The sequence below is a fragment of the Macrobrachium rosenbergii genome, chromosome 48 (genome assembly GCF_040412425.1).
Source record: "Macrobrachium rosenbergii isolate ZJJX-2024 chromosome 48, ASM4041242v1, whole genome shotgun sequence".
Taxonomy (NCBI): Eukaryota; Metazoa; Arthropoda; class Malacostraca; order Decapoda; family Palaemonidae; genus Macrobrachium; species Macrobrachium rosenbergii.
The window spans coordinates 19224160-19241659 of NC_089788.1; the positions used below are offsets into that span (position 1 = coordinate 19224160).

The following is a 17500-nucleotide window of genomic DNA, read 5'->3' on the forward strand; positions in this document are numbered from 1 at the left end:
TCAAAGCATCGGATAAAGGTGAAAGTTGGCAAATGTATATTTTATAACCCTACCTAATTTTTGCAAGTGTTATTTAGTACCTAAGTTCAGTAGTTCTGGTACTTATCAGCGTAAAAGTGGGTTTCCTATGCCAGAGCCATCACCATCACAGGTAAGGGCTTTGAACACACTAATGACGTTAACCTATGACGTCATGAGGCTTCACCCATGGTGAAGAGAAGTTTACATATGGGGAAAACGTCCCTTCACTGTGGCTCTGCCCACTTCCCGATGTTATGTTCACCGATTGATATTAGTACCCATCCTAGGCTTCAGCGACATCAGTAATGGCGAGCAGGATTTGTCATCGTCCCCTTGATTGCATTATCATTCGCAATTATTATTATTATTTTTTTTTTTGTGGTTTCATTGCAACTTCACAGCAGTTGTTGGGACTAAGTTGTTAGCTTGGAATTCTTCCATTTTTTGGATATTCGTATTGTTTCTACTTTACAAATAATTCATTGTATGTAATTCATCCACATAATGAACCATCTATAGCTCATTTGTGAGATCTGCATCTATTCAGGGCGGGAATACAAAAAGACAAACCGTTTTATTTTACCTCAGGTTTCGGCACTATATATAGCCTTCTATTTGCAGCAAGTTTGGAGCGGTCACTAGAAGTAGAATTCAAATGAAAAGCAATGATACCTCATTTCCCTCAATTGTTAAAGGTGTAAAGGTCACGACATTGTTTTATTTCAGTTAATGGTTACATTAACTGAAATAAATGATATAAATGAAATATGTTTTTTTCATTTATATCATACAGCACCCTAAACAGCGCTCGTACACTCGCTGCAAATAAAAGGTAATGGTAGGAGTCAAGATTTTGAGGGCAAGCTATTACTTACCTACTTAATATCAATGAAATGTAACACGATTTATATTAATATGCATGGAAAGGAAAATATATTGAAATCTGTTTCAATGAGGAACATATTGTTATAATCATTGTTATATGTTTTAGATGTACAAACAAAACGTCTAACACTACGTAATTTATTTACAACTGTCTTCATCATTACTCTTGAGGAAGAGTCATCATCCCCGTCCTCATCGTTGCTAGCGATGTCAATGATGACTGGTTATACGCTCTCATGGATATCGTACGACTTCCAGTACTCCTTAAAATGACGGGAGTGTCTAACAACTCCTGCCCACACTTCTGGGGTTGCCAAGTAACTATTACCCACTGTAGAAATAATTACCTATTCACGCTATAGTAAATCTTGCCACGGGTCTTGTTGCTTGTATACAAAGTGGCAAGCCGTAGCACAAATGCAGTCTTGCAACCACGGGGACAATTCCATATCCTGCTGGCCATCATCTAATTTGTTGAAGCCTAGACTGTGTAAGTTATCCATTCACCTGTTAGTGACGTACTACAGTACCTACCTGGTGGATGGGCGGAGCCTCATGGCGTCATATTATATTTACGTCACGAAATGTTTTAGGATCCTTGTCTGTGATTTTCTCGGTTCCGTCATCAGCGACTTCATTTTACTCTATAAAATCAAAACTATCGAACTTAGGTGTCAAATAATACTTGCAAAAATTAGGTAGGGTTATAGAACATACTGTACACTTGCCAACTTTCACCTTTATCCGATGCCTTGATAAAAAGGTGTTGCTGAAAAACCGTGTTTCATCGGCTCTGAATCCCTTAGTAGTTTGGTAAATGTATACAATAGGGCCTTGGATGAAAAATTAGTTGACATATCTTCGTTACATATTTTCATGTTTTTTAAATAAACTTCATGGCGATTTTTCTTGAAAATTCTTAGTTTCTGAGTTATGCGATACACCTGTTAATGATAAACTATGGATTTCCAGCAAAGAAAAACAGTAAAAAAATAGCTCAAAATTCATGAAAACACACCAGAAACCCGATATTTGAACAGGGATACATAGTGAACTAGCATTTCTCAATCTAACTTAACACCACAGGGTTGAGAACGTGACCCAAAGGTTGTAAATCTTTGTTTTAGGGATCAAGTAGTCCGTATGGCAATGTCGATAATTGTTTTTCTCTCAACATTCATAAAACTCGAGCTGTTACCACAGGTAACCTAATTGTAAAAGGCAACATTAAGAGTTACGTGCAGACGTTACAGGAGTCTTTCTGTTCTTGTAAAACAATTAAATCATTAAAAGTACAGACTTCATCTTGACCACAGCAATGCTAAACGCTGAATGGAATACAAGGAAAGTGTAGGTATAATGATATATTAAACTAGGTTTCATCATTCAAAAATCCAGTGAAACAACAATACCGCTTAAACGCAATGCTGTCGGATGGTTACAGAAAATCTCAAGCAAATTTGAATGGCATTTCACATTTGAATTGGTGGTAGTTGTAGGAAGTTGGTGAGCATATTTTTATTTTTAAATGGAAGTTGCCAACATAATTGTTAAGTGAATTCCTTTGCTGTTGAACTACTTTATTAAAGACAAAAACTTGTTAAATGACCATTGTAGTCTTGCTTCTCTGGAGTCACAGGAAGCTTACCCTTGGAAAATAAGATTTGATTCGACTTTGAATTATACCCAATTAGAACTGTGCTTTAGGATGAGAATCATTCATCGGAAAATGAATATAACGCTTCCATAAACAGAAACAAGTAAACGGTTTTACAAAATCTATATTTTTTGGCATAGCACGGCAGGGTGGGTAGTTCTCATAAACGGCAAGTTACTCTAAAATCTATATATTTTTGGCATAGATTCAACAGTTTTCCCGTGGTTAAACTAAGCCTATGTCACTCGCTCCCTTCAAAGGAAAAGGCAGCCATGGCTGATGTGGTTAGAATAAAGAGTAATGAAAGCTCATCATGTCTCAACCAACCTTGATTCCTGGCTGCTAATCAAAATAGTTTATCATTTTGGACTTTTGAAATTAAGAATATTGACTTTTTTGTGAAGACTGCAGACTGCTTAGCTCCCTTGATGTATGCTATTTTATATAAGTTGACTAGAAGTGTCCTTTTCGCAAATTTTGGAGAACTAGCAATTTATGCCCAGCATATCCAACCACTTCCTGTAACCCATTGTAGACGCAAATGGTGTTCATCCTTTGTGTTTTGTAAAAATGGGTTTAATACCATGTAAGTATTTTGTTATTTTTAGTTATCAATCTGAAGTGATTCATTTTGCATTTGTTATAGAGTAGATAAGGTTACTCTATTAGGTAAATGTGGTTTTAGTAGCTGTAGCCCAACTGATTACTGCCCACCGTCTTTGACTCTCAAATCTAGTTTTTAAACGTCGGTTGAGAAAACTCCCGGATGTCTGTGCTGAAAATATTCGTCTGTTTCATAGTGTATGGTTAGCTTTTGCTAGGGTGTGGATAATTTAACACTATTCTTGCAGCGTCCTGCATTTTGCAAGAATCCCTTGACGTTCGTTCGGCTGATATCCACCTTAGTGCTGCTTTTGATTGTATTAATCACGAGGTCCTACTTTTCAGACTTTGTATCTTTGAGTTGGGGATGTTATATACGTATGACAAGTGGCCTTGCCTGGGAAATAAGCTGATTGCTTGCACAGATGTTGCTTTAGTAGCATCCCAATTATAGAAATAATGCACGCTGCAGATTATATGGATTGTAACTGGACACCGGAGAGTGATTGTTTATAGGTTTAGAACACCGGAACCCCAACCCCTGTCCAGATCTTTGCATTTCTTCAACTACATGCAGCTGATGTGAAATTTGAGGCATTTTTTTTGACTGCAAATTCCTTTCTTAGAAACCCATGCGGTCCATCTTCCTTCAGTTGCGCAAAAATTATATCCCCAGTCTTATCAAAATCTTTGGGAAGCTGATTAAATTGAGAAAATATTTTACTACTTTTATTTTACCATGTTTTCTATGTTGTTCACCAGTTTGACCTTCAGCAACTGAATCACTTGTTAAATTCTTGATTAAAAACTCGAGTTCCATTAAAACTAATGAATTCAGATTTTAGTAGTCGTCTCTGTTACGTTTCAGTTAGGGTTGCAAATGCCTTACAGAATTTTTTCTTTATGAAGATCATCATTTACATTCGCATCTTCCAGACTATGCTATCCACCTTGTAGCACCACACATGCAGTTAATTCCAAGTCTTGCCTTTTCTAAGCTCTTCGTTGGATGAGTCGGTAGAGCTGTGGACTGGACTCGCTGGACCGGAGTTCGATTCCCCGGCCGGCTGATGAAGAGTTAGAGAAATTTATTTCTGGTGATAGAAATTCATTTCTCGCTATAATGTGGTGCGGATTCCACAATAAGCTGTAGGTCCCGTTGATAAGTGACCAATTGGTTCTTAGCCACGTAATATAAGTCTAATCCTTCGGGCCAGCCCTAGGAGAGCTGTTAATCAGCTCAGTGGTCTGGTAAAACTAAGGTATACTTACTTTTTACTTGCCTTTTCTTCTGTGCGGTTCAGTATCAACACAGTTTCATTCGAGTTTAGTTCACTTAACGGTATTCTGAAATGATCCCCTATTCATTTAGCTGAATCTTGAAAACTGGATTAGCGCATACCGAGTGCAAATGCCATAATGTTTTTATGGACTAGGCCAGTGGTTCTTAAACTTTTTTGGCTTGCGCCCCCCCTCTGCATTATGTATAGATCCCACGCCCCTTGCCCCTGAAATTTCTGCCAACTATAATCTATAAACAATATGTTGTCTATTTGTAAGCTATTATACTTATCATAGCAATAAAAGGCAATTCATAAACAAAATTTGAAATTAAAATTGTCTTATATTTTGAATTTTTGGCATGTTTTGAGATAATAACTAGAAAATATATGGAAGCAGTGATAACGTTTTTGGCAATTTTGTAATTAACATCACAAATTAAAAAAATAATAGGCACCATCTGGCAACTCTGCTTGCCCCCAGTTTAAGAATCCCTGGACTAGGCTAACATGAGTCTCATTTCAGTTTGTTTCATTATCATGGTTTTCCTTTTTTCTCCTATACAGTTTAATCGTCAGTTCTGCAATTCCTTTCCCCTATTGGTCATGTATAACGCTTTTATTTATAAACTGTTATTTTAACCACATAGCTATTTTGAATAGTAGTAAACAGGTAAAAATGTTTAACAAATAATGGAAATGGAAATACATGTATGTCAGTCTAAACTTGGAAGGCCGTCACATCAAGATGACAGACATCCCTGTCAATTAGCATTCGGCAATTTGATGTATTGCTCTTGCAGCACCACACTGGAATCGAACAATTTAGTTTCTAAGTTCGTACGGCGGTAATTATACATAAAATGATTAAGTACAGTAAATTTAGTATATAGAGAGAGAATCAGGGAATAGATTTTCTTCTCTTAATTGTTTATATTTATTAATTAGGGTTAAAACATCTTAAAAAAAACAGTCAAGCATTATTTTATCAAAAACTCATTTCCTTTTATGGGGAATGGGGAGTTTACTCGAACTAGTATTCGCTGAACAATTTCCTTTATCTCTTATCCTGGTGGTTCCATTGTATTTATACAAATTTAATTTCTGCAAAAAAAAAAAAAAAAGGGCACTTTAACAAATGCTCAGTCTTCTGACTACCCATTCTTATCTTTCATCTTCTGCTATCTAAGACCATATCTCTTGTGTTCTTGTTCATGAACACCATGTCCTATCAGGGTGTGTGTGTGTGTAGGCTGTGTAAGAATACAGTGGTAGAGGGTATTCTAACTAAATAGAGGATAACCACGGAATTTGATCATGAGGAGAGAGAGAGAGAGAGAGAGAGAGAGAGAGAGAGAGAGAGAGAGAGAGAGAGAGAGGACGGGGGCGGGAGGGTTTTAGAGAGTAATCTTACTATCCCTTTGTTAAAGGGTTTTGTCGCTTTCTTGATATTGTTGACGTAATAAAAACGAAAGAGCTTTTACACGTAGAATTTCCACTTCCGGTTCTTAGGGGACTATGATAATAGAAAGGCTTTTAAATTTATAATTAGGCGACCTAATTTTAAATAAGAGGATTATAGTCAAGCCCTATTTTCGCCTCAGGAAACTTAAAAAAAAAAAAAACACGAGATCGTCAAGTAGGCTGTCATCAACGGACTTGGCGACATCTTATAAAGTAGTTAGGCCACGACGTTCTTTACTGAAGCGAAAAACTATTTATTCTACCTTCCGCATCAGAAACCTACTGTACTATACACGTGAATAGATTTAGTTTTGTTTACTGAGCAGTAAAGATAAAAAAAAGTACGTAAACGAATTATAATTACAGATTACAGACAAGAGAGGTATACGCTTAAGGAGGATATGAATAGGAAGTATCTAAGGTTGAGTTTTATGGGGGTATCATGAGGGTTCGTATTCACGTAAAGAGAAGGAATAAATAAATGGATCGTGGTGTGATGTATTGAAGTGTTTAGAGATGATGACACTGTTTCAGACACATTTTTTTTTATGTAGAAGGGAGAATAATGTGGAGGTATGCACTAAAAGGACATAGGAAGAATGTAATCCTGGACTCGATATGTGAGAATGCGGATTTTGCGAAAAAGGAAGGAAAGAATGCAATAGAAAATACCAACAATGGAACAGAAGAAAACTATCAGCCAAAGACAAAAATCACGCCCTTGCTCACGCCCTCTACTGTTCGCCATGGCATTGGGCGTGTCCTACATAGCACCAGTAATGTGCTTCCTCCCGCACACTGTAGACTGCGAACAACAGAATGAGATATGGCGACCAATAGAAAATGAGTTCGTCACTCTAGTGACGTCATATTTTTAGTTTTACCAGACCACTAGCCTAAACAGTTCTCCTAGGGCTGTAATAAAAACAATGTCATTCAGTAATCTAGTCCTGAAGACGCCGCCGAGAGGTGGAGAAACGGTCCGCCGACTAAAATCAGTAAATGTAAAGAAACGTGAATCAGTTTACCTTATTCCTGAGAAGGTTGCGAGACGAGAAAAAGTAGTACGCATAGACTGATTCAAAATCTAGAAAAAAAAAAGTCGTCTCTGCAAAAAAATGCCATTGATTCCAGTAGGAATTGGTGGATATATATAAAATAGTAAATATAAATAAACGTAATCAGTATATATATATATATTGTATATATATATATATATATACTATATTAAATATATATAAAAAATTATGACATACAAATAATGCCATACATTCACATATATATATATATATATATATATATATATATATATATATATATATATATATATATATATATATATATATATATATACATACATGTATATACATATATATATATATATATATATATATATATATATATATATATATATATATATATATATATATATATATATATATATTATAATATATATATATATATATATATATATATATATATATATATATATAATATATATATATATATATATACATATATATATATATATATATATATATATATATATATATATATATATATATATATATATATATATATATATATATAATATATATATATATATATATATATATATATATATATATATATATATATATATATATATATATATATATATGTATATATATATATATTAAATCACCCTTCCTGACGTAAAATGGGATTTTTCAACACCCCACGACACCTGAAAGCGACATTTTCCCCCTCTATTCTCAGAGGCTCATGATTAAAATATTTATCGTTCAACTGCAACAAGGCTATAAATTATGATGTGAGTTTGTTGCTATGTGACGTTTATTGTCGTGATGGTTTATGGATATTACTGTCATTTAAAGAATTTAAAGAACTTTGTTCCCGTTGATTTATTCTTCAGGTTTAGTTTGGCATTTTGCAGCTATTAAAGATTTACGTGTATGTATATTTTATATTATACTTGTGAAAGTGTATGTATAGTTCATATTGTACTTGTGCGTGTGTATGTATTCCCAAACTGGAGTTAATTAGTCGGGAAACAATAGACAATGCCACGTTCATCCTCTTGGCTGATGAATCAAGGATGACGGGTGGACAGCAGTCGCATCAACTCCTTTTCCCCCTCCCTTACTAGAAAAGCTTTCGTACCATGACCTGCCTCATTTGGCTACACACAAAAGTCGTCAACAGCGCATCAGTCGCCCCGATTCTCATTGCACCATTTACCTCTGCTTTTCACACGCGATCGGATTTCATTGTCGTCTTAATGTCCCATCGCCTCTTACCGCATTGTACATGTCATTGCAAGCCAGTATTCGCGCATCAAGGCACCACACCAGAGGTACTTGGAGGTTGGAGATACCACGGACGGTGTGTACCTGACATGTTGAATGGATGTGGGAAGGGCATCCAGATGAAGAACAGGTGTCAGAACTGTTTTACACCAATTTATTCGCCAAGGAATACATTTTGTTTAAACTCCCCACGCAGGACACGTACTCAAACAGTGAGAAAATGGCTACACAAATTGCGGGTAAGCAGACTAAAGAAGAGGGGGGGGGGAATAATTCTACTGATGGGCTAAAGTACCTGCAAGAGGAGCGTTAAGCAAAGGCTAAGTCTTCATAACGGCTGCCCAGACTGTTAGCAGACGTGGGTAAACGCGAGGACCCACAAGGCATCAGGTCCATTGCATTGGATCTGCAACCAAGACTACCTTGCCGAAGATCAGGGTTGCCGTTACTGAGCGTAAACGTAAGCTTTGCGTTTAGAATTACTGCATATTCGATATTGATGTACAAAAGGGGAGCTTGTTTGTATGAGACGAAACTCTGGGTGGGCGTGGATTCGACGTGGTTGCAAGCTCCCTAAAGAAATGGCTCGAAGAATAAGTAGTAACTGAGAACGAGAAATTCCATAGCCTCAGGATTTTTTAATGTTTATATATGCCAAAATCAAAAGTAAATTTATAGTTCTTTATGGCCTTCGGGAAATTCATGCGAGGAAAATTTAAAGGAATTGAGTGTATTGCCTGTAGTGAATGGTCATTTTTGTTTGCTGTGCGATGGGGCATTTGGCACAACAGCAGAAGCTGAGTAACGTAAAGATCACTTTTAACATCCAAATTATATCATCCAAATAGAATGAACAATAAAGGAAAAAATCTGACGTAATTCAAATCTGAATACGATTTTGATGATATCAAAATAAAAAAATAAGCACATTAACCTTAGATAAAGAAAAAACTTTCCAAGACCCAACTTTGTGACCCAAGAATTACATGAAGAATGGTTGCTCGCTAGGCAAACTCACTCTTTGATAAGGAATACTAAAACGACGCCAGCCTTCTTATGGAATTTCTTTTAACAGGGAGAATTACAAAAAGTTACAATGATGACGCAGTGACCTACAGTGATATCAATGATGAAATTTTATGTCAATATCAATAAAAATCTAAAATTTTGCTTTTTTGCTTTTCAGAAGTTCTGCAGAGTCTTCAATTTGGTAAGTGTTAGTAGATTATTATGAATTTATTTTTTCATGAATCCAACATTTCTTTTCAAGGTATTTTATTATTAGGTCGTTTTTTATGTTTTTTATGTTTCTTTGTGTATTACTCTATTCTTAAAGTATTCCCAAAGTGTAAGGTATTCCTAAGGTTTTGTTATTATTATTATTGTAATAATAATGACGTTATTTCGTTTACTTTAACGCTATTATAGCTTTTTGTTGCTTTTTGATATATGCGCGAGCGCGCACACACACACACACACACACACACACACACACACACACACACTCACACTCACACACAAATTTTATATATATACATGCGTATGAGTATGGCTTTCACTTTTCTTCAATTTCCTGGATATCATCACAACCCAATTAATATTCATCAAAATAATGTTTATGATAAACCTCTTTCGGTGTTAAACATTAATTTTACATCTTTTTGCCTCCCATCTTATCTCTTACTGTTCATATAACACTAGGTGCTCAGACAGAAAGCCATAGTTGCAAAATATTTTCTCGAGTCATTTTCGGTTTCATATGTACAGTAGATCTTATGGGCTTTTCATGAATCATCAAAAAATTCTTATATTTTCAGTTTTGTCGTTTTCATTATTTTATCATGTGGTCGGAAAGACTTGTTTTTCTCTGGAATGGAATTTCTCTGGAATGAAATTTCAGAAGATTTTTATTTTTCCCTCTCTTACCCGGCCACCCGTTTAAGAAAATTAATTTTTTATTTTGCTTATTTTAGCATTTTTTCTGAAAACTGTATCTTACAGTTCCCAAGAATCATCTTAAGGAAAATAAACTCAGTACCTCCAAGTATTATAGCTGTGGCATTTTCAAACTTTTGAACAATTTACACATGTTGAGAGTAAAATGCTGGTGGGAGCGACCTTTGTTGTTTGCATATATATATATATATATATATATATATATATATATATATATATATATATATATATATATATGTATATATATATATGTATATATATATGTATATATTTATGTATATATTTATGTATATATATATATGTATATATATATATATATTTATGTATATATATATATATATATATATATATATATATATATATATATATATATATATATATATATATATATATATATATATATATATATATATATATATTATATGATTTAGCCCATGAGCCAGTTATAGACTCTAAATGAATTATTTCGCTACTTACCTCTAGTTTTTTTTATATAATCTGACTGCTGTTGATTCAGGAAATGGTAAAATAACGAAGAAAAAGGGGGGAATTTATCTGAGCTGATGGCTCTACTCACAAGGTATTTGTAAATAAACACGTTAAGGTAAATTTAAAATTATGTGCATTCACATGAAATGAACTGTCAGAAGACGAAATGGGCTAATGAGACAAGCAAGGCCTGAGAGGTTAATTATAACTGGGAAAACTTGAAGGTATATCCGTCGATGTGACGATGCTGATACAAGGCACAGTCAAGAGAGATTTCCACGGCTAACAAACCCTCTGGAAACGGAGAGATTCACGAATTAAAAGCCAGTAAGGACGCAGTAAAATATGCATAGGACAAGGCGAGCACAGAGGGTGCCAAGAAGCATTGAATACACGATTTTATGTAATTATTTAAACACAGGCATTTATGTAACGCTGCCCTTACAAGGAAAGGTTGATATGGAAATACTGGCACTTAGAAATGGAAATGGGAAGTTTAGTACAAGACTTAAAGCAGTGTGACTGACTGAAAGAGCCTTTGCAACAGATCACTTTACCTTGTAGAAGAGGTGGCTTCAGCGAGGGCAATGGCGGAGGAGGAAGTGCTAAGGACTTCATTGGTAACAATGCTAAAGGTCCCTACAAGATAGGATCACATGGTAGGTCATGGCTCTCTTAAGGAGGCGGAAATGGAAGGGGGAGGTGTGTCTCACTTGCGTCCAGCAATGTCTCTCTCGCTTGTTCCTTCGGTGAGGCCCTCATATGACTTCGGTCAGGGATTATGAGGTCACCCACAGGTGGATGGGGCTGGTCTCGTTTCCCTATGAGCGTGCATCATTTATGACTCACAATCAAGGTGTTCATGCCAGCTGTCCTTTCTCTTGATCTGCCTCTATGGCGCTATTCTGCCTCTTGCCAGTCTTAGGTCTTCACAACCTTGCGTCTGAAAACAAAGTTCCCGGCAGCGTCACATGTTTGAGAAGAGAAAGTTGAAAGGGATATACAGAGTGCAATTAACAGACTAAGGGAGTGGCCAATATTTCTTTCGCCCTTCCTTGCCAGGCAATGCCAAAATGCACTGTTGTATTTTCCAGCTTTAAATTAAGCATTTTGGTGGCTGGAATGCATGGATACATATAACAACTCCCTGCTCAAGTTGACATCTCGCACCTTCAGTCGAGTGCGAATGTCTACCAAACCAAGGATTCAGCAGACAAATGCTTTATATTACTCTAATTTTCTTGTTAACGGCACCCTTGTATATTTAGTAACCTAAATCTTTGTCACATGAAGTTTCTGAAAATTTACTTGATAAAGATTTCAATATTTTACGTTAATCATGAGTAAGTAAATTATATAAAACATAATGTGTATATTATATATATATATATTATATATATATATATATATATATATATATATATATATATATATATATATATAAATAAATAAATATATATATAAATATATATACATATTTATATTTATATTTTTTCATGATGTTGCCACATTATTTGTATATCCCCTCATAGTTTTGATATATTTATTCTTCTATTTATCATGTATTATGTGTAATAATAATAATTGTTGAAATACCATATGTAGTGTAATGTCAGATCTCAAAAGTGGTAGTGATTTAGGTAACTTAACAGCATAATTTAAAACTGGTAATACGTTTTAATAATAACGTAGTATGTGACCCACATTTTGTCCCATAGCAACTAGTGTTCTGTACTCATGATGTTGTGTTTTTGTTCAGTTGTTGTCATGAAGATAACAAGTTAACTAGCATGGGAATAGCAATCGAGTTGTGGGAAGCTTTGTCCCATGCGAGAAAAGACAAATTATTTCACAATGTTTCATGTACTGTTCTGAAAACCAACTTTAGTTCTTCGTCTTTGTTTTGAAAGTGTGCTGTCTGTTTGGATCGTGTTGAGATTTCATTGAAGGCTTCGTCCCATATGATTTTCTGCTCGAATCGTCTGTGCCTTTTTGAGAGCAAATGCACGTATCTGAATTGATTACGTTGAGTTTTGTAAGATTGCATTGCTCTGATCATGTATTGTTCTGGCGTCGCCTGGTGGTTTCATTTTCCAACTGGAACCCTAAATTTTGTTCATTCTGATTTTAGAGACTGTTAAAGTTGGTTCCCTCTCTCTCTCCCCCTCTCTCGTTCTTCAAAAGAGAGAAGTTAGCGTAGAATATTTGTGTGGTCACTGGTGTTAATCTTAGCTTTTGAGATCTGATATCGGGAAAACTGTAATGGCACCTGACAAAAAGTGTTTTGTGGATTTTGCAAAGGTTTTCACAAGCTTGCGTAAGGTAAAGTGAATGTTACTTATTATTACTATGGTATAATAAGGTATATTAGGAAAATTTTGCTTTAGTGAAATATCATTGATAAATCTGTTGTGTATTTTTGTGTTCTTGTATCTGCAATCTCTTGATTATTTTCACATTTTAGATTTAACATTTATTTACTTAGCATTTCAAATATTTCTTGATAATTTAACATTGCATACTTGATTTAATTTTCATCTATTAAGATTTTCTTTTCAAGTTTTGAATTTCCTTGATTAATCTAATTTCTTTATAAATTAATGTTTTATTTAGTTTTGTTTAATAAATTAATTCAAGAATTAATTAGTTTTTGTGTTTTCAAGTAATAGTAAATTTTTCAGATTGTAAATTCTAATTATAAATTCTGGATTTAAAACCAAATTTTTGTATTTAATGTTTTTAAAAAACAGTATTTCATTTATTGACGACCAGTGAATAGGATTAATTGTGTGCATAAGGCAAAATGATAAACTTGTTTTGTTCCTTTAGTTTTACTGATGTGAATTAAGACCAGGGAAACCGTTAAAGTTGTTTGATGGAGGGATGCCCTTTTACACTAGTATATTTCTTGTTTAATTGTTGATACCTCACACTTGTTTTGATAAACTAATTTTGATTTTTCATGTGATTAGTGAGCTTTTGAAGCGATCACTGTTACCTTTAGAGTACTCAGTCATTATTTTTATTGTTATGAAAGTTCAGGTATCTGGCTGAAGTGAGGTAAAGTTTTGAAATCTGTGATTGTGTGCTTGGTACACATTGTGAAAAAAAAAAAAAAAAAAAAAAAAAAAAAAAAATATATATATATATATATATATATATATATACATATATATATATATACATACTATGTATATATATATATATATATATATATATATATATATATATATATATATATATATATATATATATATATATATATATATATATGTATATATGTATGTATATATGTATATATATGTATATATATGTATATATATGTATATATGTATATATATGTATATATGTATATATATATATATATATATGTATATATGTATATATATATATGTATATATGTATATATATATGTATATATGTATATATATATATATATATATATATATATATATATATATATATATATATATATATATATATATATATATATATGTATATATGTAGTTATAAATATATGCCCAAGCTTTTGTCAGACAACCAGAAGGAGAACCGGGTCAAAGTCTGTTGAGACTTACTGGAGTTGACTGGGGATGATCCAGAGTTCCTTGGCTGGGTCATCACTGGAGACAAGACCTGGGTCTTCCAGTACGACCCAGAAACCAAAAGACCGAGCCTGCAGTGAGAGACCCCCAACTTCACCCAGACCCTAGAAGGCTTGCATGTCCAAATCAAAGATCAAGGACATGCTGATCACGTTCTTTGACCAGACAGGAGTGGTCCATCATGAGTTCGTACCTCAGGGTCAGAAAGTCGAGCAGCACTTCTACCAGCAGGTCCTCAGTCGCCTCCATGGCCAGGTGTGGTGCAGCAGAAGGGCTCTGTGGAGAGGCAATTTGTGGCTGCTTCACCACGACAGTGCTCCTGTGCAAACGGCCCTCATTGTGAGGCAGTTCTAGGCCAACGAACAGATCGCAGTTCTCAACTGCCCTCCTTATTCCCCAGATCTCGCACCATGCGACTTCTGACTCTTCCTCATGCTGAAGACTGTGCTCAAAGGAGCCCATTTTGCCTCTGCAGAAGAGATCAAGGCCACTGTGATGAAGGAGCTAAGGGACCTCAAGGAGGACTTCGTGGGCTCAACAACTGACGGAAACGAAGCCCTACACAGGTCAGGTGGAGGCACAAACTCGGGGCAAAGCACTAGCTTGTCTGCTGGAGGAGGAGGTGATGCTGGTGTCAACCCTGGCTCTCTTTCAGGCCTGGGCCCATTGAGCATGTGGTACAGATCTAATTTCTGTGGCAGGGGGATTTGTGTCCAAGGAAGATGACCCTTCAAGAGGTCCTGGCCTAGGATGATGTAAGATTCATGGATTCTCTTCACCACTCCTAGGCAGCACTGTGTTATTATGTGGTCTGTTTCACCTAGGGGCATTCTCAACCTTAGGAGGGTTGTGGGAACGGTATAGGTGATGCCATCTATCCACTCAAAGGTCATTTCTTCATCCTCTCTAACTTGGGCACCCTCGGGCAGCGTGTGTCACACAGTGAGTGAGACCTTGGCTTCTGTATTGGCCAGGGGTAGTACTCACCAATAGGGATAGAGGGACTCATCATCAGGGAGAGCGACATGGGTGAATCTACATGCTAGGGCGCTCTGTAAAGTGTCATGTGATGACACAGACGTCTTTGGACACTTAAGAGAATTCTTGGAATGCCTGCACATGCTACATGTAGTGAAGAACCCCCTTGTCCACCTCTTACTGGGAGCCCAGTGCTTGGGCTGTTGCTCAGGAGCAAGTGTAGGCAGTGGCACTGGATCTGGAGGAGGGCCAGGGTTAGACACTGGTTGAGTGGTTCTTGCAGCGCTTTTCCAGTAATTCTTGGTGTGGCTGTAGGCTTTGCACACAAGGCAATATGCCTTACTGAAATCCCTTTTGGAGGGATGCTTCCGATGGGCTGGGCTCTCAGGGTTGTTCGAAGTGCACTGATATAAGTCTCAAAATGGACTTGGGTGTTCGATGTGAATGGATATAAAGTCTCATATGGACTTGGGTGTTCGAATGAATGGATATATAGTCTTGTGGACTTGGGTGTTCGATGTGAACGGATATAAAGTCTTATATGGACTTGGGTGTTCGATTGCACAGACATAAAGCCCTATATGGACTTGGGTGTGCTAATGAACTGATAGGAAGTCTTATATGGAGTTTGTTTTAGCACAATGTTTAACGCAAGCCTTAAATAATGATTTGCAGAGAATCGTTGGAGCAGTTAAAATAACAAGGCTTATGTAGAATAGAATACTGCTCAGTATGGTTCGAATCCAACTTGCTGAAATGCATAGTTATAAAATCGTATTACTCTGGGCAAATAGGAAGCAGTGGCTTCTAATTATACACAGTTAAATGCATGAATGAATGCTTATGCTGGCGTCGCAGCAAATGTTATAAAATTGTATTGCACTGAAAACATATTGTAAAACCATTGTTTATGCAGCAGACGGAAAACTGAGTATCGAAGGAATGAATAATAAGAGAAAGCTATAGCTGTAGAGAAAGGATGGATAACGATGAAAGCGAATGAAGTAAAAACAAACACAAATGAAACACGAAGTAAATATAAAGAGAAAATGAAGAAGTGTTGGTGGGACACTAGATAAGAGGACTTGACCAAATACCCATAGTAAGCTTTAAAACGATTGCAAGCTAAAGAAAGGTAAAGGCCAACGGAAATGAACACCCGAAAAGCTGCAGGTAGCCCGACCTCAAAAAAAGGAGGAAAATGTTGGGTTTAAGCTCCAAGGTGGTTATGACTTAAGAGAACAGATATAGGGGAAAGATTTCCAGATCTTTAAATGTTGCTTCTCTTGTATGTATTAGGGAGGAATTAAAAGTGTGGTACGTACAACTACATTCCTTTAAATGAATGCGTGAAATTGGAGAGATTTCACCTACTCAGACAATCGCTTCCAAGGGAACGAAGCTACTCCTGCAAGATTTCTACTCATACGGAAATGAATGCAAATGGAACGGTTTCGTCTTCCCCGAGCCATCCTTAGGAAAGGCTTTATGCTGCTAACTGAAAAGCTTTTATGCGCAGATTATTCACAAACTTTAATTGTCTATTTGTGTTTGAATTTCGTTATGTAAATACTCGAGGTTTTCCTTATCAGGGATGAGTCGTTAAGCCGTTCCCGGTCGACTCAGTGTACGATGCCATGAATACTATGCAAACCTCTTTCGTTTCATGACTGGAGGAGTGGTAAAAGCCTCTCTTGGTAATTTACCGTGGTCTGGGGTGTCTTTAAGCTTTTAAAATGGAGTGCGATGCGAACGTTAATATTCCTGCTGGCACACCTCTATTGCATAATTACTTTCTTGATGCACGAGGAAAGTTAAGGAAAAACTTATGATATGAGATTTTCTAAGAATTTTTGGTGTAGAGCTTAACTGCAAGTTTCACATCCGGTGGAAAATTGGAGACTGACTATGATGTGGTAATTCCCACCTGGTTGCATCTAAAATATGTCATAAAATAATGTTAATAGTTTCATTGTCCACACGCACACCGGCGCGCGAGCGCGCAAGCACACACACACAATGGACGCACACACACAAAGCACGCACACTCAAACGATATTTGTGGCTTAATATTCGTGAATATAAAAAAAATCATGCATATATATATATATATATATATATATATATATATATATATATATATATATATATATATATGTGTGTATATATATGTGTATATATATGTATATGTATATATATATATGTATATATATATATATATATATATATATATATATATATATATATATATAT

At 35.5% G+C, this 17500-nt stretch overlaps 1 protein-coding gene across 1 annotated transcript in view; it reads left to right on the forward strand.

The window, feature by feature from the left end:
* The window catches only part of LOC136831705 (uncharacterized), a 166478-nt gene that overhangs the window by 48957 nt on the left and 100021 nt on the right, over positions 1-17500 (forward strand). Inside the window, exon 2 of the mRNA XM_067092333.1 lies at positions 9406-9429. The gene's annotated coding sequence lies outside the window, so the exon portion shown is untranslated. The remainder of the gene's footprint in view (positions 1-9405; positions 9430-17500) is intronic.